We start from the raw sequence: 21,910 nt of genomic DNA, 5'->3' as shown, positions 1-21,910 counted from the left end.
TTCTAAAAGTCTGAGTCTATACTTAGGTCTTTGAAATTTAGTTGCTCAGTCACGCCCAACTCTTTCCAACCCTGTGCACTATATAGCCTGCCAGGCTCCTCTGTACATGGAGTTCTCCAGGCAAGAATACTGGAGTGCATTTCCATTCCCTTCTCCAGGGGATCTTCCTGACCCAAGGATCAAACTTGGGTTTCTGGCAGTGCAGGCAGATCCTTTACCCTCTGAGCCACCAGGAAAGCCCTGTTTAGGTCTTTCATCCATCTGATTTTTTTTTTTTTTTTTTTTGTAAAGGAGTGAAGTAGGGATTTTATGAGACTTTTTTAGAAGCCAGTTATCCCACCACCCCTAATTATGTAGTCCATCCTTTCCACATTGGTGACACTATCTAGGTGTTATATTCTGAGGTCATGCTTCATCTGGAGCAACACTGTCCAGCAGAAATATAATGCAAGCCCCAAGTACATTATATATTTTCTAGTAGCTACATTAAAAAACAAAAATAATTGTTGAAATTAATTTGAATGATCCATTTATTTAACACAAGATGTCTAAAATATTATCACTGCTACATTAATTAATATGCAAAATCAATAATGAAATCATTTGCATCCTTATTCTTGGTACTAAGTATTAAAAAATCTGATGTAATTGCAAAGGACATTTCCATGTTTTCTGATTGCGCAGAACCTTTCAAATCCCCTTATTGTGTATGGAGAATTTCTTTCCTTGCAAGACCTGTACTCTCAAAAAAGAAGTTACAAAACTCTGTTCTCAGGCTCCTTTGAGTTTCTGGAATAAGTCCAGGCTTCCATCACTTCATGGCAAATATAAGGGGAAAAAAATGGAAGCAGTGACACACTTTATTTTCTTGGGTTCCAAAGTCACTGTGGATGGTGACTGTAGGATCAAATTAAAAGATGCTTGCTCCTTGGAAGGAAAGCTATGACAAATCTAGACAGTGTATTAAAAGCAGAGACGTCACTTTGCCAATAAAGTCTGTACTATCAAAGCTATGGTTTTTCCAGTAGTCATGTACAGATGCAAGAGTTGGACCATAAAGAAGGCTGAGTGCTGAAGAATTGATGCTTTCGAACTGTGATTCTAGAGATGCTTGACATTTCCTTGGGCAGCAAGGAGATCACACCAGTCAATCCCAAAGGAAATCAACCCTGAATATTCATTGGAAGGACTGATGCTGAAGCTGAAGCTCCAACACTTTGGCCACCTGATGTTAAGAGTCAATTCATCAGAAAAGACCATGATGCTCAGGAAGATTGAGGGCAGGAGGAGAAGGGGGCAGCAGAGGATGAGATGGCTAGATAGCATCACTGACTCAGTGGATTTGAGTTTGAGCAAACTCTGGGAGATAATGGAGGGTAAGGGAGCCTGGCATGCTGCAGTCCATGGGATTCAACAAAGAGGTGGACACGACTTAGTGACTGAATAGCAACAACCAATAATAAGATGTGCTTGTGTAAGGGTTGAAGAGGGGAGAGGGAGGTGTAGAGTCCAGTTAGCTTGCTTGGATGGTGTCATTGTCCAGCACTCAGGGCTTGAGTGTTTGGCGCAGGTGTGGAGCACAGGCTGGTTTCTGGTGAGAATGGAAACTGGCATCTCCAGCTGGGCGACGCCAGCCCCATGCTGGTGGGTCCCCATCAGGCCAGTTCTGCAGCTTAGCTCAGGGCACTGTTCCTGAAAGGTTAGTCTGGAGACTCATTTTCCACCACTCCTACCTAGTGAGATATATATGTCATAAATGTTTGCAGCTTAATCGACCTTCTATGGCTGGTACCCAAGTGCCCCAAAGGCCACAGCAAGCAAAAGCCTGTCGTGCTATAGTGCTGCAGCCCTAGGATGCTGAGAGAAGGACCTTGAAGGACGTTAATGAAAGCAGTGAGTTTCCCACTCCTGCTGCTGCTAAGGCGCTTCAGTCGTGTCCGACTCTGTGCGACCCCATAGATGGCAGCCCACCAGGCTCTGCCATCCCTGGGATTCTCCAGGCAAGAACACTGGAGCAGGTTGCCAGTTCCTTCTCCAATGCACGAAAGTGAAAAATGAAAGTGAAGTTGCTCAGTCGTGTCTGACTCTTCATGATCCATGGACTGCAGCCTACCAGGCTCCTCCATCCATGGGATTTTCCAGGCAAAAGTACTGGAGTGGGGTGTCATTGCCTTCTCCATGGAGATTCCCACTACCTTTGGTCAAGGACAAGCTTTATTTTTATTTTCTTAAAAAGCTATCACAGCTCAATACGAGTACATCAGACCTGTGGACTTTGAGACCCACCGCAACCAGAGCTGGCCAATGTCAGATGGTAGAATTTCTGAACATAAATGAAGGGGTCGTGGGCTGGTTCTTGGACCCAACTTTGAGCAGCACTGGTCAGAGGGCCGTGCTGACCACGCATTCCTCTGGACTCTGGGGAGGATGATCACCCTGCTACATTGCCTTTTTACACTGTTCATGGGGTTCTTGCAGCAGGCATAGTGGAGTAGTTTGCCATTTCCTCCTCCAGTAGACCATGTTTTGTCAGAACTCTCCACTATGACCCTTCCATCCTGGTGGCCCTGCAGGGCACGGCTCATAGCTTCACTGAGTTACACAAGACCCCTCAACACAACAAGGCTGATGCACGAAGGAGAAAGATTGAAGGCAAAAGGAGAAGGGGTGGCAGAGGATGAGATGGCTGGATGGCATCACCGACTCAGTGAACGTGAATGTGAGCAAACTCCAGGAGACGGTGAAGGATAGAGGAGCCTGGTGTGCTGCAGTCCCTGGGGTTGCAGAGTCAGACAGGACTTAGCAACTGAACAAAAACAACAACTGCCCAGTTATTTGTGCCTGACCTCTGTAGAACTCTCTTTCCCAACTTCTGGAAGAACTACATTCAGCTGCTGGCAACCGATTAGAAATGAGAGCAGCTATTGCATTCCTCCTGAGCTCTCTCAGCATAAGACCATGCATTTCTTTTTCTTTTTAATTTATGTCTTTAGTTTTATTGAAATGTAGTTGATTTACAGTGTTATGTTAATTTCTGCAGTACAGAGAAGTGACTCAGTTGTACATATGTATTCTTTTTCATATTCTTTTCCATTATGGTTTATCAGAGGAAACTGAATATAGTTCCCCATACTATACAGTAGGACCTTGCTTATCCATCCTGTGTAGTTTGTATCTGCTAATCCAAAACTCTCAATCTTTCCTCCCCTCCCCGACCCCAGCCACCACAAATCTGTTCTCTGTGTCTGTGCGTCTGTTTCATAGATATGTACATTTGTGTCATGTTTTAATTTTATTTACTCATTTTATTTATTTTTGGCTGTGCTGGGTCTTCATTACTGCATGGATTTTGCTCTACTTGTGGTGTGCAGGCTTCTCATTGCGGGGATTTCTCTTGGTATGGGGCTTCCCTGTGGCTCAGATGGTTAAGAATCTGCCTGCAATGTGGGAGATCTGGGTTCGATCCCTGGGTTGGGACGATCCTCTGGAGAAGGGAATGGCAACCCACTCCAGTATTCTCGCCTGGAGAATTCCATGGACAGAGGAGCCTGCGGGCTACTGGGGTCGCAAAGAGTTGGACATGACTGAGCGACTAACACCTTCACTTTCTCCTGGTGTGGAACACAGGCTCTGTGAGAGTGCGCAGTTTTAGTAGTTGTGGCAGGTGGATGCAGTAGGTGCAGCCCCCGGGCTCTAGAGCACACACTCAATAGTTGTGGTGCACGGGCTTGGTTGCTCCGAGGCGTGTGGGATCTTCCCGGATCCCAGATTGAACCCCTGTCTCCAGAATTGACAGGCAGATTCTTTACCACTGAGCCACCAGGGAAGCCCTGTGTCATAGTTTAGATTCCACATATAAGTGATATCCTATAGCACTTGTCTTTCTCTTTCTGACTTACTTTGCTTAGTGTGATAATCTCTAGAGCCACTGATGCTGCTGCCTTATCCATTCGTTTTAATGGCTGAGTAATATACTCTACATTATACCACATTATACCACATATATGGATATATGCCTAGGAGTGGGATTGCTGGCTCATGTGGCAACTCTGTCTTTAGTTTTTTGAGAAACCTCCATACTGTTTTCCACAGTGGCTTCACCAATTTACATTCCTACCAACAGTGTGAGAGGGGTCCCTTTTCTTTACACCCTCTCTAGCATTTAGTATTTGTAGAATTTTCAATGATGATGTGAGGTGGTACCTCTCTGTAGTTTTGATTTACATTTAAACAACAAAATGGGAAAGACTAGAGATCTCTTCAAGAAAATTAGAGATACCAAGGGAACATTTCATGCAAAGATGGGTTCGATAAAGGACAGAAATGGTATGGACCTAACAGAAGCATAAGATATTAAGAAGAGGTGGCAAGAATACACAGAAGAACTATACAAAAAAGAGCTTCATGACCCAGATAATCACAATGGTGTGATCACTCACCTAGATGGTGTAATCACTCACATCCTAGAATGTGAAGTCAAGTGGGCCTTAGAAAGCATCACTACAAACAAAGCTAGTGGAGGTGATGGAATTCCAGTTGAGCTATTTCAAATCCTGAAAGGTGATGCTGTGAAACTGCTGCACGAAATATGCCAGCAAATGTGGAAAACTCAGCAGTGGCCACAGGACTGGAAAAGGTCAGTTTTCCTTCCAATCCCAAAGAATGCTCAAACTACCACACAATTGCACTCATCTCACATGCTAGTAAAGTAATGCTCAAAATTCTCCAAGCCAGGCTTCAGCAATATGTGAACCTTGAACTTCCAGATATTCAAGCTGGTTTTAGAAAAGGCAGAGGAACCAGAGATCAAATTGCCAACATCTGCTGGATCATCAAAAAAGCAAGAGAGTTCCAGAAAAATATCTATTTCTGCTTTATTGACTATGCCAAAGATTTCGACTGTGTGGATCACAATAAACTGTGGAAAATTCTGAAAGAGATGGGAATACCAGACCACCTGATCTGCCTCCTGAGAAACCTATACGCAGGTCAGGAAACAACAGTTAGAACTGGACATGGAACAACAGACTGGTTCCAAATAGGAAAAGGAGTACGTCAAGGCTGTATATTGTCACCCTGCTTATTTAACTTATATGCAGAGTACATCATGAGAAACGTAGGGCTGGAAGAAGCATAAGCTGGAATCAAGATTGCCGGGAGAAATATCAATAACCTCAGATATGCAGATGACACCACCCTTATAGCAGAAAGTGAAGAGGAACTAAAAAGCCTCTTGATGAAAGTGAAAGAGGAGAGTGAAAAAGTTGGCTTAAAGCTCAACATTCATAAAACTAAGATCATAGCATCTGGTCCCATCACTTCATGGGAAATAGATGGGGAAACAGTGGAAACAGTGTCAGACTTTATTTGGGCTCCAAAATCACTGCAGATGATGATTGGATCCATGAAATTAAAAGACGCTTACTCCTTGGAAGGAAAGTTGTGACCAACCTAGACAGCATATTAAAAAGCAGAGACATTACTTTGCCAACAAAGGTCCGTCTAGTCAAGGCTATGGTTTTTCCAGTGGTCATGTATGGATGTGAGAATTGGACTGTGAAGAAAGCTGAGCGCTGAAGAATTGATGCTTTTGAACTGTGGTGTTGGAGAAGACTCCTGACAGTCCCTTGGACTGCAAGTAGATCCAACCAGTCCATCCTAAAGGAAATCAGTCCTGGGTGTTCATTGGAAGGACTGATGCTGAAGCTGAAACACCAATACTTTGGCCACCTCATGCAAAGAGTTGACTCATTGGAAAAGACCCTGATGCTGGGAGGGATTGGGGGCAGGAGGAGAAGGGGACGACAGAGGATGAGATGGCTGGATGGCATCACCGACTTGATGGGCATGAGTTTGAGTAAACTCTGGGAGTTTGTGATGGACAGGGAGGCCTGGCGTGCTGCGATTCATGGGGTCACAAAGAGTCGGACACGACTGAACGACTGAACTGAACTGAACTGAATAATTAGTGATGCTGAGCATCTTCTCATGTGCCTTTTGGACATCTGTATGTTTTCTTTGGAGAAATGTCTATTTAAGTCTTTTGCCCATTTTTTGATTGGGTTGTTTTTTTAAAAAATTGAATTCTACGAGCTTTTTGTATATTTTGGGAATTAAGCCCCTGTTGGTTGCACCACTTACAAATATTTTCTCCCAGCCCAAATGCATGGTTGTCCTGCCCCATACATTTTTATTGTGCAAGAAAGGAATTTCTTGCAGCGGGGGTACTTACAGGCAAGGAGGGCTTCCCAGGTGGCACCACTGGTAAACAACCTGCCTGCCAGTGCAGGAGAGTATGAAACTTGTGTTCAGTCCCTGGGTCAGGAAGATCCCCTGGAGAAGGGAACGGCAACCCACTCCAGTATTCGTGCCTAGAGAATCCCATGGACAGAGGAGCCTGGTGGGCTACAGTCTGTGTGGTCACAAGAGTTGGACACGAGTGAAGGGACCTAGCTCACACGCACAGGCAAGGAAGCAGCCAAACGCACACGCTCCCCTGGGCTCTCTTTATCCCTCAGAGAGGTGGGTGTGCACGAGGAAGACCTGGGCGCACCACGGAAAGTGCGCCTGTAGAAGGACCTTCCCCCTGCGCTGCTTCAGCTTGTCACAGGGGCGCTAAGAGGGCCTTGGCGCACCTGGTTGACCGTGACAATGGGATGTTCCTGGTGTAAGGAATGGCCCTGTTAGAAAAACCTTTTTTATCAGCTATCTCAGATCTACTGAGCTAGGTCATTGATGATGAGCTTGAAAAGTCATTGATAGGGAAAGGGCATGAGCCTCAGAATCATCTGGATTTGTGTCTTCTCCAATTTTAGTATATGTGCTGCCGAAGTGAGCACGATTTGTGTCTTCTCTGAGGGATAAACAAGCTAGAAATATCTGTCTTTCTTTTGAAAAAGAGTGTGTGGAGGAGAGCAGACCAGGGCTGTCTGGTGGCCTGGCCACTCTAGGTGTCTTTAGGGACACCAGTTCTTTTCATCTTTTTGATCAGCCTTCTTTTAAATGTGGGTCCCGTTGTCAAGCTTGACTCATGGTCCAAAGAGAGGCCAGAAAATGTTGATCTTTTAGCTGGAAACATAACCACTTAGTATAAAATCAGAGTTCTATTACTAAGAGGGAATAACGTATTTTGGGTAGTTAACTAGTAAGTCTGCCTCCTACACATGACACATATATTTATACACACCTATATATACATATATGTGTGTGGAACACAGGTTATGCTTTTTTTTTTTTGTAAAGAGGATAAACTATGGCCAATACCTGGGGTCTGTATGTTGCATAACTCCAGGGACTATGTGACTGGGGGAGTTGTGCAACATACAACCTATGTGACTGTACTTTGCTGCCCTGGAAATAACCATTATCTCACCAACCTTCTGTCTATAAAGACCTATCGTATGAATGCCTGCTGTTTTTAGGAGCTAATAAAATATTTTGCTCTGCTGATGAATTGGTATGTTCTCACTTCTGTTTAATTCCCGAAAACTCAGAGATACTGCCTTATTTATCCCTTCAATTTTTAAAAATTGTGGCAAAATACATGTAGCATAAAACTTATCATCTTAACCAAATGTTTAACTAAGGACTTCCCAGGTGGCACAGTGGTAAAGAATCTTCCTGTAATGTAGGAGATCCAGGTTCGATCTCTGGGTTGGAGAGATCCCCTGGAGAAGGGAATGGCACCCCACTCCAGTATTCTTGCCAGGAGAATCTCATGGACAGAGGAACCTGGCAGGTTACAGTCCATGGGGTTGCAAAGAGTTGGACACAACTGAGTGACTCAGTATTATGAGTCAGTGGTATTAAGTACATTTATGTTGTACAGCCATCACCACTGTCCAGAACTTTTTCATTTGCCAAACTATACCTCTGTCCCCACAAATCGATAGCTGGCCATCCCCACCTTCGCTGGCCCCTGGTACCCACCAGTCTCCTTTCTGTCTCTATGATTTTGATGACCTCATATAAGTCAGTGCTTGCCTTTTTATAGTTGTTCTGTTGGTGGACTTTTATTGTGTCTTTTATTGCAAGCTGCCTCAGATCCTATTTTTTGAAGCTAGCTTGGTACAAACAAATAAAATCAGGATGGTAATAATTAGACACAAGGGAAACACAGAGAAAGCTTCGGGCTGACTTCCTCTACCCCTCCAGGAAATCAATGTGGCTGAGGAGGCGAGAACACAACACATGAGGACTGTCACAGGAGGAACACTGAAGACTTTATGATTTGTTGGAAATTTAGATTCCATGAGGCTAAATGCATAAGAAGGAGGGCCTCTGTATAAGTAAGAGGTACAACTTCCACTGGAGTTAAAAAAAAAAAAAAAAGGGACAGGGGGCACCTGGATTTGAACCAGGGACCTCTTGATCTGCAGTCAAATGCTCTACCCCTGAGCTATACCCCCAGCCACCCACATGGCCTCATAAAACAATTCCATAATTGCAGTCTTTCCCAAGCTTCACTCTCACCATTGTGTGTCTCCCTAGGGAGTTACCTGCGCTGCTTCTCTGGGTGCCCACCTCCACACCTGTCAGAACTGCCCCCCTTCCTCAGAGTCTCCACATCTATGCCCACCAAACATCCTTCCTCCCAGAGCCCTTCTCACCTGCTCCCTCGCTATTATCAAAATACTGAGTGCAAGAGGAGCTCCACCCAGCCCCTCAACGTCTAAGATGCTTCGTTTCTTTTTTCTTTTTCTCCATCTCTCACTTTCTGGTTCGGTTTCCTTTCCCGGGGATCAAGGCCTGGGACCTATAGGAGGCTGTCACGGTCTTGGTTGACTTCAGGAGAGGCACCTGGCCAAGAAAGCCGCAGCCCCAACTTTCCAGGGGGCAGAGAAGAGTGGGCAGGGATGAACCCAGAGGTCAGCACAGGTCCAGGGCCTGGGACGCGGCTCCGGCCTGCTTCTTCTAGAACTCAGACAGCTCCTGATGTACAGCCACGCAGTCTCTAGGATTAAGACATCATTGCATTTCTGTTTGTGTCTTTCTTGGTTATGTTGTGCTATCCAATTGGATAAGATTTTCTACTCTTTCTTTGAGATTATTCTGAAGTGAAATTACCCTTCAAGGGCTTCCCAAGTAGCTCACTGGTAAAGAAACTGTCTGCTAATTGAGGAGACATGAGACGTGGGTTCGATCCCTGGGTCAGGAAGATCCCCTGGAGGAGGACATGGCAACCCACTCCAGCATTCTTGCTGGAGAATCCCCAAGGACAGAGAAGCCTGGTGGGCTACAGTTCATGGGGTTGTAAAGAGTTGAACATGACTGAAGCGACTTAGCACACACATAGAAGTGGGTGGTTCTTTGGTCAAGGGTATGGGAGTAGCTGCGTCCCTGTTGAACCTCCAGACTCTCCAGATCCATTTGTAGGAGAACATAGACTTGTCAAGGCTCCAAGACTCCACACACATCCAATGAGGCACTGCAAGGCAGTCTGCCCTTCTTGGGGGGATTTAAAAAAAGGCTAAGAGTGTTGGTAAGTGGGTGATTTTTTCCAGATTTATAAAACACTGGATGAACACGCACATACATCCTGGCCCACTTCTCAAATGATTTCCCCAGGGTGAATTCCTAAGAGGCAGATGCAGGGCCTGGAGGAGCTGGCTGGTGCCGTGGCTTACAGCCCATCAGCAGGCGCCAATCCCAGGGGTTCCCCTGCACCCTACCGTTCACCTCCCCACCCCCAGGGTCCTGCCGGGTTCCGATGTGCACTCTGCCCTGGGCTGGAGTCCGAACCTGGCAGCATTTCGGTGTGGTCATCAGGTCTGGAGCTCGGCTCCCAGACTTGCAGCGTCAGACCCCTTGGACCGGCTCACAAGACCTCCCTAATCAGGCTCTAAAGGCCCGATGCACAATAAGCCAGAATGCCCTGGAGGTTACCCCGGAAACCAAATTAGCTATCTCAGGGCTGCTTCCTGAGGCTGCAATCAGAGCAAAAGGGAATTGAATGCTCTTGAGGGTTTCTCGGGCCACGGAAAATGATTATGCATTATTCCTGTTCCAAAGTAACGTTTCTTCTTTAGAGGCCAGAATGCTCTGTCACTAAACTGTGAATGTCAGTGTGTGCGCAGGCATCTTTCCTGGATCCCTGCATCCTGCCATCCGGCCTCGACCACGCACCTCCCTCTCCCCCACCTAGTGTCTCAGCTCTGTGATCTGCTCATTGTTGATATATCATAATCCACGGATTGAGGGATGGAGAAAACTGTTTTTCTGCAAAAACAGCTCTATCTCGATTTTGTGCCCCGTTCTACCCAGCGGCAGAAATTTAATGAGTCAATCCCAGGACTCCCCCAAGCATCACCCGCCCCATCCCACATCACACCTAAGTTATGAAAGGGCTTTCCCAGTACCACAGTGCTGAGGGTGGGTGGGATCTGGTCCTGCACGTCGTCTGGACCACGTTGTGACCTTCTGATCCCACCCTGGTCCTCGCCGCGTCTCCTCCCGGGTTCCCTGGCTCTCCCACACCCAGGCAACCTCCCCCAGCTTCCACAGGCACAGAGCGGGTGCCGATCTTTATTCCCCTAATCCCCCAGCACCCACACTGTTGGCATTTGAAAACCAAGCACTGACAACTTGCCTTCCACACGGTCATCCCTTCCCTGTGTTGCTAAAGACATAAGATTTACCCAGTTGGGTGGTGGGGGGGGGGTGGTCGGGGTGCGGGTGGGGGTGGGGTGGAGAGAGCAGCCTTCAAAGACAAGAAACCTGGCTTATGAGCTCTGTTAAGACCCAGCTTCCTAACTGAGCTCTCCATCTCCCCTCCATGACCCCGTTACTCTCCATTCTTCCAAGACGGCTCTTACATGATACTGAACGTTTTCCATGAGTCATCACCTTTTGCCTTCCAGCCAACCGCACGACATAGGTATACAGTAAGTCCTCTACTTGAGGACCTTCACTTTGCAAGCTTTCAAAGATGTGAACCTGCACTGTCCTGTCCAATCACATCAGCTGTGGATGACATTGCAGCTCACCCTCCGTCTCCTACCGCCAGACGGTCCTTCAGCTCTACCATCTCCCGCCTCTCCTCCCTCCTCCAGTCATCACTCTTGCCTGTTCACTCAATGCCAGCCCCTGCATGCCAGCTGTTGTCCTGGACTACTGTACTTCTCAAAGAATTGTACTGTAAGACTGAAAGTCGTGTTTTTGTGTGTTTGTTTGTTATATATTACTTATGTGAAAAGTAGTATACACCTATTAGAGTACAGTACTATATAGCCAATTGTGTTAGTTGGGTACCTAGGCTAGATTTATTGGACTTATGAACAAATTGGACTTGCAAACACAGAACTCATTCGTTCATATGCAGGGGATTTACTGTAATTATTATCCCTGATTTACAGATAAAGAAATAAAAGTTTAGAAGAATTCAGTAACACAGATAGTCTAACTCCAGAACTAAAGCTGGTGACCATATTGAAAGAATTCTCTCTAAAACACAGACTGAATTGGGTATCTGCCTGGCAGTGCTAGGTAAAACATCAGCCGATTCCTTACTGCTTGATTTTCTTCTAGAATATTTGGGAGATAACAGCTCATCACCCACTGTGTTGGGCCGTCAGGTTGTGATACCCGCTGATCAAGACAAAGGTTACTGTTCGTGACAAACCCAGTCTGTAAAAGTTACTCTGGGCCCCCTTCTTATAGACAGACCTCTGGGGGCAGCCCTGCTGACGGCCAGTCCCAGCACTGCCTGCTGGCTCTACTTTGCCTTTCCAGGGGTGATATTATCTTCAAGTTTTAGGGGTATCATCATCCTGAATATAAAGAAAACTGGGGCATTCTAGAAGTTGGAGGTAAGCACCTCCCCCCAATCTCTGGGTGAGATGAGCCTTGGGGGGAACCCTTGAGGCCAGGGCCCACCTGGCCTACAGCAGCGGTGCTGAAGTTCCCCCAGGTGTCACCCACCTGTGCCCTCACCTGTGCTGCTGGTGATACCACTGAGGCTGCCCAGGAGCCAGAAACCACAGTGACTTGTTCAAGGGGAGCTAAGATCCCGAGGGGAATCTTAGGGGAATAACCCTCCCCCCGCCCCACAAACCCAAAAACTCTTAAAGAAAAAGATTAACTGGTGTGTTGAAGTGTTGTTAACCTCATTTTAAATTCCCCCATCAAACATTTATCTCATCATTTTGGCAGGCTTTGGGGATACTGGCTTATGACCATCACCTCCTTAGGAGTTGTGATTGGTTCTATTTAAATCCTCTGCCTTTATTAGCTTAAATTCTTTTGTAAGGAAGACTTTTTTTTAAATTAACTCATTAGTTCTGTTGAAATATAGTTCATATAGAAGAGGTAGAACAAACGCTTGATTCTTCCCTTTAATTTATGAGTTTTCAGAATACTGAATTGACTCCTTAGCCATCTCCAGATCTGACAGAGAGGGCTCCAGTAGTCTTTGAGCATTTCCTTGTATTGTTGTGAGTGTGAACCTATGTGTATGTGTGTTCGTGTGTGAGCAGACCAAATGAAATTGCCAGACTGGGTGGGCTGCCCCGGGAAAGTCTTTAAATCCTTTTACCAAAAAAAAATTTTTTTTCTTAAATATTTTTAAGCCACGACACATATAGGATCTTACTCTCCCCACCAGGGATTGAACCCCCTGCCCCTGCACTGGAAGGGTAGAGTCTTAACCACTGAACCACTGGGGAAATCCCAAAGAGAAGACTTTAAATAGAAATCAAGGCCAGTTGTGGAGAGTGATTTGTGTGCAAGGTGGAAAGGCTCAAAAGCTTGATGCACAGTGCAGGGAGGTGGGACTCACTGGAGAACGGCTGGTTGGAGCCTCCCAAGATGGGAAGGGACCATTGGAGGAGGCTGACTTCTGACAGCACACAGAGTCTTTAGGAAGAATTCCTGTAGAACAAGGAAGGGCCCTGGCAAAGGTCCTGGGCTCGGCCCTGAAGGAGTGTGGCCCTGGAGGTACTGCTTGACTCAAAATGAGCACACCTGGGCTCGGAGTGGACCTCTGCACAGACTCTGGATTCTGGCAAAACGCATCAGAAAGGGGGAGGATGTTCAAACTACCCATGCTGGGTTCCTCACCAATCTTACTGGGTGACATCTCATTTAATTTGATTATTTTAAAATATTAAATTGTATCTTAAAAAGATAAATATGAACTCACAGAATTCATATGCTACAATGTTCAAAAGATATGAAAACGCATGCAGCTGGAAGCAACCAAAAGTCTTTCAGTAGTTAAAAAGTCCTTATTGAATGGATAAATGAACTGTGGTCCATAGGACAATGGAATAGCCTTCAACACTAAAAAAGAAATGAGTTCTCAAGCCAAGGAAAGACCTGGAGGGAACTTTCATGCATATTACTAAGTAAAGGAAGCCCATCTGAAAGGCCACAGTAATACTGTACAACATTCAGGAAAAGGCAAACTGTGGAGACAGTAAAAAATGAGCAGTTGCCAGGGATTTGCAGGGATAGACAGATATACAGGTGGAGCACAGAGGATTTTCAGGGCAGTGAAAACACTGTGTTATAGTGTAATGATGCCTGTGAGTGTGTTCTCAGAGGGCTCAGTCCTGTCTGACTCTGCGACCCCATGGACTGTAGGCCCCAGGCTCCTCTGTCCATGGGATTCTCCAGGCAAGAACACTGGAGTAGGCTGCCATTTCCTTCTCCAGGAGCTCTCCCCAACCCAGGGATCAAACCCAAATCTCTTGAATCTGCTGCATTGGCAGGCGGATTCTTTACCACTGTGCCACCTGGTAAGCCCACAATGATGGATACGTCTGTCCAAACCCACAGAATGTACACCACCAAGAGTGAACCCTGATGTAAACGGTGGGCTTGGTGACTATGTGTCACTGTGTTCATCCACTGTAACAAATGTCCTGTTCTGGTGGGGGATGTTGATAATGCGAGAGGTTATCCATATGTAGGGGCAGGGGATATGTGGGAAATCTCTGTACATTCTTCTCAATTTTGCTGAGAACGTGAAACTGAAAAAAAAAATCTTAAGAATACATTTAAAGATTAAAATGAAGAAAAAAAGTACGCAGTGAAAATTCTCCCTCTCTCATCTAACAAGACTCTCTACAAGCTCCCCTGGGGAACCTGTGTTAACAGTTTTTTATGTTCTCTTCCAGATAGTCTGCACATGTCAGTAAGGAATGCACTCTCTCCTTGCATTTATAAACACAAATGATAGCATAACAATCCTGTGCTGTTGCATCTTGCTTTTCTCATCTAATTTAATTTTGTGTAAATCATGGCATTGCTTACCTGGGAACATTTCTCTTTCTAGGACTCAGACCAGCCCCCAGTGCTATGGGGAATATAGTCCCAAGTAAGGATGAAGGGTGGGGCTGCGGGGGTGAATAATTCCAGGCAATAATGAAGGAAAGCTTCTTCAGCCTTGCTGCTACAACAGGGTCCAGCAAAGGGAAATTTGGGATAACTATAGGGGGCACCCGGATTTGAACCAGGGACCTCTTGATCTGCAGTCAAATGCTCTGCCCCTGAGCTATACCCCCTACTGGGAAACTTAGCCTCTCTCCCCAGAACTTCTCACTTTGGTGAGACACCTGTGACAGACATAATAATTTTAAGACCTGATGTTTACTGAGCATTTATAATGTGCTAGATAAACTGTTCTAAATTTTCATACATTGTATATAATTTTTTATTTTTTTACTGTATATAATTTTAAAAATTATTGTGGTAGTGAGTGCTATCTCCATCACCATCTTCTTTATAGGTAACAATGACACAAAGAACCGAAGCAACTTGTCTGGAGAATCCCATGGACAGAGGAGCCCGGCGGGCTACAGTCCACAGGGTCACAAAGACTGGGACATGAAAGCAGCTACACACACACGCCCCAAATCACAAAGCTTAAGATCAGCTGGTAAAGAATCCGCCTGCAGTGAGGGAGACCTGGGTTCGATCCCTGGGTTGGGAAGATCCCCTGGAGAAGGGAAAGGCTACCCACTCCCGTATTCTGGCCTGGAGAATTCCAGGGACTGTATAGTCCACGGGGTTGCAAACAGTCGGACACAACTGAGCGTGTCTTTCACTTTTTCTGAGTAACAGAGTTAAGAGGTTAAGGACCACCACTATATCCTGCCTCAGCTCAGCTGCCCTGGAGGGTGAATTTCAGGGCCTTGGTGCTTCGGGCCTGAGCCTCCTCCCTGCCCTGTGAACCCAGCAAATACTCCCCATGTTATAACAGAGTTTTGGGGAACAGACCTAACCAGTGCCTTGAAACAACTCACCAGAGGCTTCTGGAAGTCAGATTGCTTGAACTGAAGTTTCCTAAATTTCTGAATGAATTACCTTCTTTACAAGTAACACTTTCACATGGCACAGAATTGAAAATGTATGAAATAGGAGATTCCCTGACAGCCCAGTGGGTAAGACTCCATGTTTCCACTACAGAGGGCATGGGTTTGATCCCTGGATGGGGAACTAAGATCCTGCATGCCACACAGCCAAATAATAATGAATAAAAAATAAAATGTACAAAATAGCATCCAGAGAAGAATCAAGACTCCATTCCATCCCAGTCTTCCAGCCACCACATAACCATTTTACTGGTTTCTTGTTGCATGTACACCTTTGAAAGGGAACATTTTCTCTTAGTACCTCAGGGTTAGCTTAATCGTTTATTGTACTGCTTATATCTGTACATACATGTGTACACACAACTAGATATAAATGCTTCACACTCACAGTTTTATACACTTTTAAGACAAAACAATTTTAGAAGATCAATACAAACAAAATCACAAACCCAGTAACACTCAAGTTAACAGCAATTTGAATAGCAGATGAAATCATTTTGCTAGAAGAGGCTCTTTGCAATGTGCTTGTGAAGCTGCTCATGCCTAGAGACCCAGGGGTCCCCCAGCTCCTCTGCTAACTGCCTCTATTAACATGCCCTCTGACTCTCAAGGCTCATGTCTCATAGGCTAAAAGCTGTTACCAAACTCAGGGTTGGCTGTTCACTGCTCAAAAGTCAATTATCAAGAGGCAAGTAGAAAGGAAGTACGTTTTAATCAGAAAAGCTGGCAGTCTGGTGGATTCATGAGAAGGTGGACTCATGTCTAGAGACCAGCTCCAAACTGTCTGCTCAGCCCTGACAGTTCGTAAAGGGGAAAAGTGGGAAGAAGCTCAGTGAATCATGGAGGCAGGAGGTTGGGTTGCGTGTTCTTCTCCGTCGTGTGTAACTCTCTCTCCAGGTGTTATCCTGCCCGTCTGATCTGCCTGCAGGATTGCTAAAGGAGTCGTGGGGGTGGAAGACTAGTCGTCTTTTAATTCTTCTTTTAATCTAGGAAAAGAATCGACAGGTTAGGCAAGGCATGAACACAAGTCAGGAGCTAGGTTCAACTGCCTTGTGATCTCATTCCAATGAGGAGGTTCTTTCAAGGTTAAGCAGTCAGGGACTTCCCTGGTGGTCCAGTGGTTAAGAATCATGCGCGCATTTCAGGGGACACAGGTTCAATTCCTGGTCAGCAACCAAGATTCTGCATGCTGTGGGCAAAAAAATAAATTTCTTAAAAAAAAAAGTTAGAGGGGCACAGAAATGGGCAAAGAGGAAAGGGGCACAACAGCTGCTTTCAAAGTCGGCCTCTGATCTTCGGTCATCCATCAGTGATACAGCACAGCATGGTACAGGGCACGGCAGCCCACTCCAGTGTTCTTGCCTGGAGAATCCCATGGTCAGAGGGGCCTGGGGGCTACAGTCCATGGGGCCACAGAGAGTCGGACACGACTGAGCCACTTAGCGCATGTTGACGACATGATCAGAAACTTGAGTACATGCATCACACTGGACTCTGATTATAAAATGGCCCTGCAAACCAGCCACCGTGTGCCTATATGGAGAGAGTTAAGACTGTTATTAAAATATGAATAGAAACTTTGAAAGAATCGTAGGGAAACTCGAACCACCGAGAAGAACTAGTCTGTTGTCCCTTTCACACCCGGGTAGGTTCAGGCTGCCCACAGTGTCAGGACCAGGCCCCAGACTTGACTTCTGCTCCAGAATCTTGTCAAGCCTCCCTCTCTTTCATGAATCCCACCCCTCTTCCAACCTCTCCATCAGCCAGCGAGAGGAGCCCTTCTGAGGAGCACCCGCATCCCAGGGAACACGAGCTGGTAAGCTGAAGAACTACATCAGTCTTGTTAGATGGGGCCGCTTAAGTCTGTCCCTGGGGACAGTCCTGCTTTTGGGTCTGTTGTCCCAGCATCCAGTTCATGGAATCAAAGTGAAGCTTCGGAAGTTCATTCTGTCCACAGTGAAACACCTGACATTGTGAAGGCTGTTACAAACTCCACTTAAGAGTTCAGCAGGACTTCCTTGGTGGTCCAGTGGTTAAGACTGCTCCCCACCAATGCTGGGGGCCCAGGTTCATATCCCTGGTCTGCCAGGAAAAAACAAAATAAAGGGGGGCAGTGAATTCAGTAGAAGATATAACTTTGTTCTTGCTATAATAATACAAAAATGCAAGTTTTGAAGTCCAAGATTTTAATGTAAACAATGTTCTTAGCAGGGATGCTTTCAGTAAGTTCTAAGCAAATGAAGCAGAAATGTTGTGGGCACGGTGATGCACACATAATTCACAAGTGGATCTAAATGGGCTGTGATAGTCTACCAATTCATATAAAAGCTGAATTGTTTTTAAGTTTTTAAAAAAGCTAAATTGTTTTTGTGACACGGCTGATTTAATACAAGAAAAGATTTCATGATGGCTGCATGTGGGTGTTCGTGCTAAGTCACTTCAGTGGTGTCTGACTCTGTGACCCCATGAACTGTAGCACAATAGGCTCCTCTTTCCATGGGATTCTCCAGGCAAAGATACTGGAGTGGGTTGCCATTTCCTCCTCCAAGGGATCTTCCCAACCCAGGGATCAAACTTAAACCTGAATCTCTTATGTCTCCTGCACAGCAAGTGGGTTCTTTACCATTAGTGCCGCCTGAGAAACCCAGCAGTATGTTTAAGAAAGTACAAATAGCTACTGAACAGACCTGTATTGTAGGTATCCTACACAGTCAGTATCTTAGACACATCCGTCCCCAATAACACTAAGAATTTAGAAATGTCTGAGCCTTTGAAGAACTACTTTGTGAATTAACCCAAGTGTCCCGCAATGGTATTGGTATTAAACTTTTTTTTTTTTTGCAAATATATGCACCCAGAATTGTTGTGTTTTGCACAAACCTTCACTGGTGGCTCAGATGGTAAAGAATCTGCCTATGATGCAGGAGATCCAGGTTTGATCCTTGGGTCAGGAAGATCCCCTGGAGAAGGGAATGGCTACCCACTCTAGTATTCCTATCTGGAGAATCCCATGGACAGAGGAACCTGGTGGGCTACAGTCCATGGGGTCCCAAAGAGTCAGACACGACTAGGCAACTAACACATTACAGTTACACAAACCTGTTGGAAGTCTTTAATCAAAGTTTTCAACAAATGGTGTGCCCCAAAACTTCAGCTTTTGAAACCTTTAGAGAGTTGCAATAAATGAAAATAAAATTTGCAAACAGAAAGACAATGAAAAGTATTCTTGCAAAAGCAAGAGAGAAACTGAACACATTAAACAATGAAAGTTCACACGGTGTATAAGATTTAATTCTAAATTTCTAAAATAGCGCTTGCAAAGTCTCAAAAGAATCTTTGGCTGAAGTTCTTCATTTCAATTGAATAAATTTACATTCTGTACCTGAAGGGAATAAAATTTTCAAAGCTTGGAACTTTACAACATCTAAATTTGGTGAAATATTCTGGAGAATCATATTCATTTCAAGAGCTTTGTATTACAAATATTTCTGTGGAAGAAATGTACTTTGAGGGACTTGCCTGGCTCTTCAGTGGTTAAGACTCTCTGTGCTTCCAATGCAGGGGACAAAGTTTCAACCCCTGGTTTGGGAAATAAGATCCCACATGCCACATGATGTGGCCATTAATTTAAAAAATTAAAGAAATGTACTTTGAAGGGAAGCAAAAAGACAAGAACTGTGAAAATTTTGTGGCTAAAATGTGTATATATTGCAATATAAGAAAATTGCAACTGGGTACTTTTAAAAGTGCTTCTTAAATTTAAAATTTTTCTCTTTTGTGTTTTGACTATACACCATGTAGCATGCCTGGTTATAACTCCCCAACCAAGGATTGAACCTGTGGCCCACACATTGGGAGCACAGTATCTTAACCATAGGACTACCAGGGAAGTCTCTGAGAGTACTTTTCAATTAGCTTACTTTGCTCTGAACTTACCAGTTACTCCAGCACCTGAATCAGAAGTACTTTCATTAAACATACTTGGTCTGCAGAAAAGAGACAATTGAAAGAGGCTGTCCAGGGACTTGGAAACCTGTGGGTCTCCTCTGTCTCCCCAGAGCTGCCTTGGACCCCAGTCTTACATCTGTCCTGTGGGGAGCAGCCCTCCCTGCTCCTGGCTAGCTTCCTTTGTGATGATGAGGAAGGTGGGGCAATGGCTCCTCCCTGGGGCACTTTCCATCCATCACACCCTGGGGAGCAAGAGGAGCGTCCTGGGACCCTGACCAGCACCCGGCTCCCCATTTCCTTGAAAACTGCAAGAAGCCAGTGAGGTTTCCCATGCTGCAGAGCTGTCCCCAGTTCACAGGTGGCTGGTCCAGATGAGCAGGTACCTTAAGAGGACATTGCAGCCAGATTTCAAAGATTTACCTCATTTATAAATTTTTATATTGGTCATATGCTGAAACGATAATGGATCTACTGCATTTTGGATATACTGCATTTTAAAATGTGGAGGTCTGGGGCATGCCTTGGTGGCCCAGTGATTAGGACTCCGCACTTTCAGAGTGCAGAGGTTTGCTCCCTGGTTGGGGAATGAAGATCTCACAAGTTGCAGAGCATGTCCCCTCCACAAAAGGAAATTAGTTTTGCTGATGCTGTTTTACTTTATTTTTATGAAAACATTTCCCCCAGTTTTAATGAGATGTAATTGACATACAATGTCATGTCAAAGGTGTACAACATGATTTGATACATGTATATACTGACAAATGATCACCACAATAAGTCTAATTAACATCAGTCACCTCACATAGTTAATTTCCCTCCTTGTGATGAGAACTTTCAAGATCTACTCTCTTAGCAACTTTCAAATATACAATAAAATAGTTAACATAGTGACTACAGTCAGCAGGCTGTACATCAAACCACAGGACTTATTTATCTAAATCTGTACCTTTTGACCCCCTTCACCCATCTTCCCTTTTTTACTTTAAATATTTAAGGTGGCTTCTAGTAAATGTAAATTCAGATATGTAGCTTACATTCTGTTTCTGGAGGGAGCGCTGGTGTAGACCTTGGCCTTGGCAAAACCAACCTGGCTGGTGGGCTGAACGGATTGGTTTGCCTGTCATCCCCAAATCCTGATCTTTCAGGTCTCCTGTGGGGATGAAAGGACAATGCAAAGACAGGAAGGAATCTCTCTTCTGATGGAAAAGAGTTGGTGGGTGTTGTTTTCAGGGTGGAGGGGTTGCTTGAACTACAGGGAGAGTTACATGGACCCAAGGAAAGTCGACTATGACATTCTTTGGAAACTCCAAAATGGAACACCAGAAGGGGGCACCCGGATTTGAACCGGGGACCTCTTGATCTGCAGTCAAATGCTCTACCCCTGAGCTATACCCCCTGCTGTTGCAGAGCAGCCTCAACTCACACCTTTATGCTTCTGTAGCTACATCTGGACCCTGCCAACCTCTGCAGTCCCCACCATGGGCTCCAACACCCATGGTCATTCCAGACTGGTCTTCGTGCTCTGAAATCCAACCGGTCTTCCTCTTCAGGTTGGTGTGACGATTGATTTGGTCACAGTCTTCAGCCCACACCCGGAAGTGCAGAGGTTGAGGCCCTCTGACCCGGAAGTGCAGAGTTTGAGGCCCTCTGACCCGGAAGTGCAGAGGTTGAGGACCTTTCGGCTTACCAGGAGAAACCGCAGGATGCCCGGAACCTTCTCACACCTCCAAGCTCGGGTCCGAGCCCGGCCCGCCTCGTTAGCCCTGCTCTATCTGCCCTTTGCCCTTTGGTCTCATCCTCCGTCTCTTCTTCGCTGCCTGTCTTTCCTCTTCCCACCGCCCTCCAAGCCCCTCAGGGCTCTGCTCTCCTAACCACCAGACCTCGGCTAGGCCTCCTTCCTCCAGCCCAATCAAGCAGTGCCTTTCCCCCAAACTCCCTTGAGATGTAATCATTGGAAGACCAGGCTTAATACATACAAGGCAGATCATTTATTTCCAAAAATGAAATAGGTGACGGGAGCTAAGAAAATTGTGAGTATAACAGGAGGGACACTGGAGGACTTTTCTATTGTAATTATTAGAACATCTAAAAGAGCGGAATGACAAAACACCTGACACCCGGACCCGGGAAAACATTACAAACATGATGAAAGATCGTCACAAGTGCAACAACCCTTTGACGCAGGGCTGTGAACGGTACACCCGCGGCAGAGCGGAGGAACCCGAAGCGCCGGGATGTGCAGTAAGCTGTCCAAGGAGACGTGATTAGTAAGCTAGATGCAAACTCAGGCCGCCTGGCGCTGGAGCCCACACACTTAACCCCGTGCTTTACAGCCCAGAGTTAGAGCAGTCATGAATTCAGACGGGAAAGGAAAGCTTATTTACATAAATCAAACTGGGAGAGTTTAATTAGCTATTTGGGAAAAATAATTAAAGTGGCACCGCACCTTCTTTCTGTACATCAAAACACAGCCCAAGAGGATTAAAGCATTGTGTATAACAAAACCAAACATACAGGAGAAGAGAATATGAATGAATACCTAACTAATGTCTGAACAGCAGGGAAGGTGTGGAAGAAATTATGACAGAAAATATCAGTAGTTGTGGCTACATAAACATGAAGAGTTTAGGAATATGAACAAAACTGGG

The 21,910-nt window shown here is 45.5% G+C and overlaps 1 long non-coding RNA gene and 3 other non-coding genes across 4 annotated transcripts; all 4 read right to left on the bottom strand.

Annotated features, from left to right (window-relative positions):
* Positions 1 to 8,336: 8,336 nt before the first annotated feature.
* TRNAC-GCA (transfer RNA cysteine (anticodon GCA)) lies at positions 8,337 to 8,408 on the bottom strand. The gene has a single exon. It is a non-coding gene; the product is annotated as a tRNA-Cys (tRNA).
* Positions 8,409 to 14,432: 6,024 nt separating this feature from the next.
* Positions 14,433 to 14,504, bottom strand: TRNAC-GCA (transfer RNA cysteine (anticodon GCA)). The gene has a single exon. It is a non-coding gene; the product is annotated as a tRNA-Cys (tRNA).
* A 1,129-nt stretch (positions 14,505 to 15,633) lies between these two features.
* LOC110137239 (uncharacterized) lies at positions 15,634 to 20,869 on the bottom strand. Its single transcript, XR_002313881.2, has 3 exons — positions 20,688 to 20,869; positions 20,297 to 20,412; positions 15,634 to 16,300 (listed from the first exon to the last, which is right to left on the bottom strand). It is a non-coding gene; the product is annotated as an uncharacterized lncRNA (long non-coding RNA).
* Positions 20,587 to 20,658, bottom strand: TRNAC-GCA (transfer RNA cysteine (anticodon GCA)). Its single transcript has one exon. It is a non-coding gene; the product is annotated as a tRNA-Cys (tRNA).
* Positions 20,870 to 21,910: the final 1,041 nt, after the last annotated feature.

Source organism: Odocoileus virginianus, chromosome 1 (assembly GCF_023699985.2).
Source record: "Odocoileus virginianus isolate 20LAN1187 ecotype Illinois chromosome 1, Ovbor_1.2, whole genome shotgun sequence".
NCBI lineage: Eukaryota > Metazoa > Chordata > Mammalia > Artiodactyla > Cervidae > Odocoileus > Odocoileus virginianus.
This window is presented reverse-complemented; position numbering and strand designations above follow the sequence as displayed.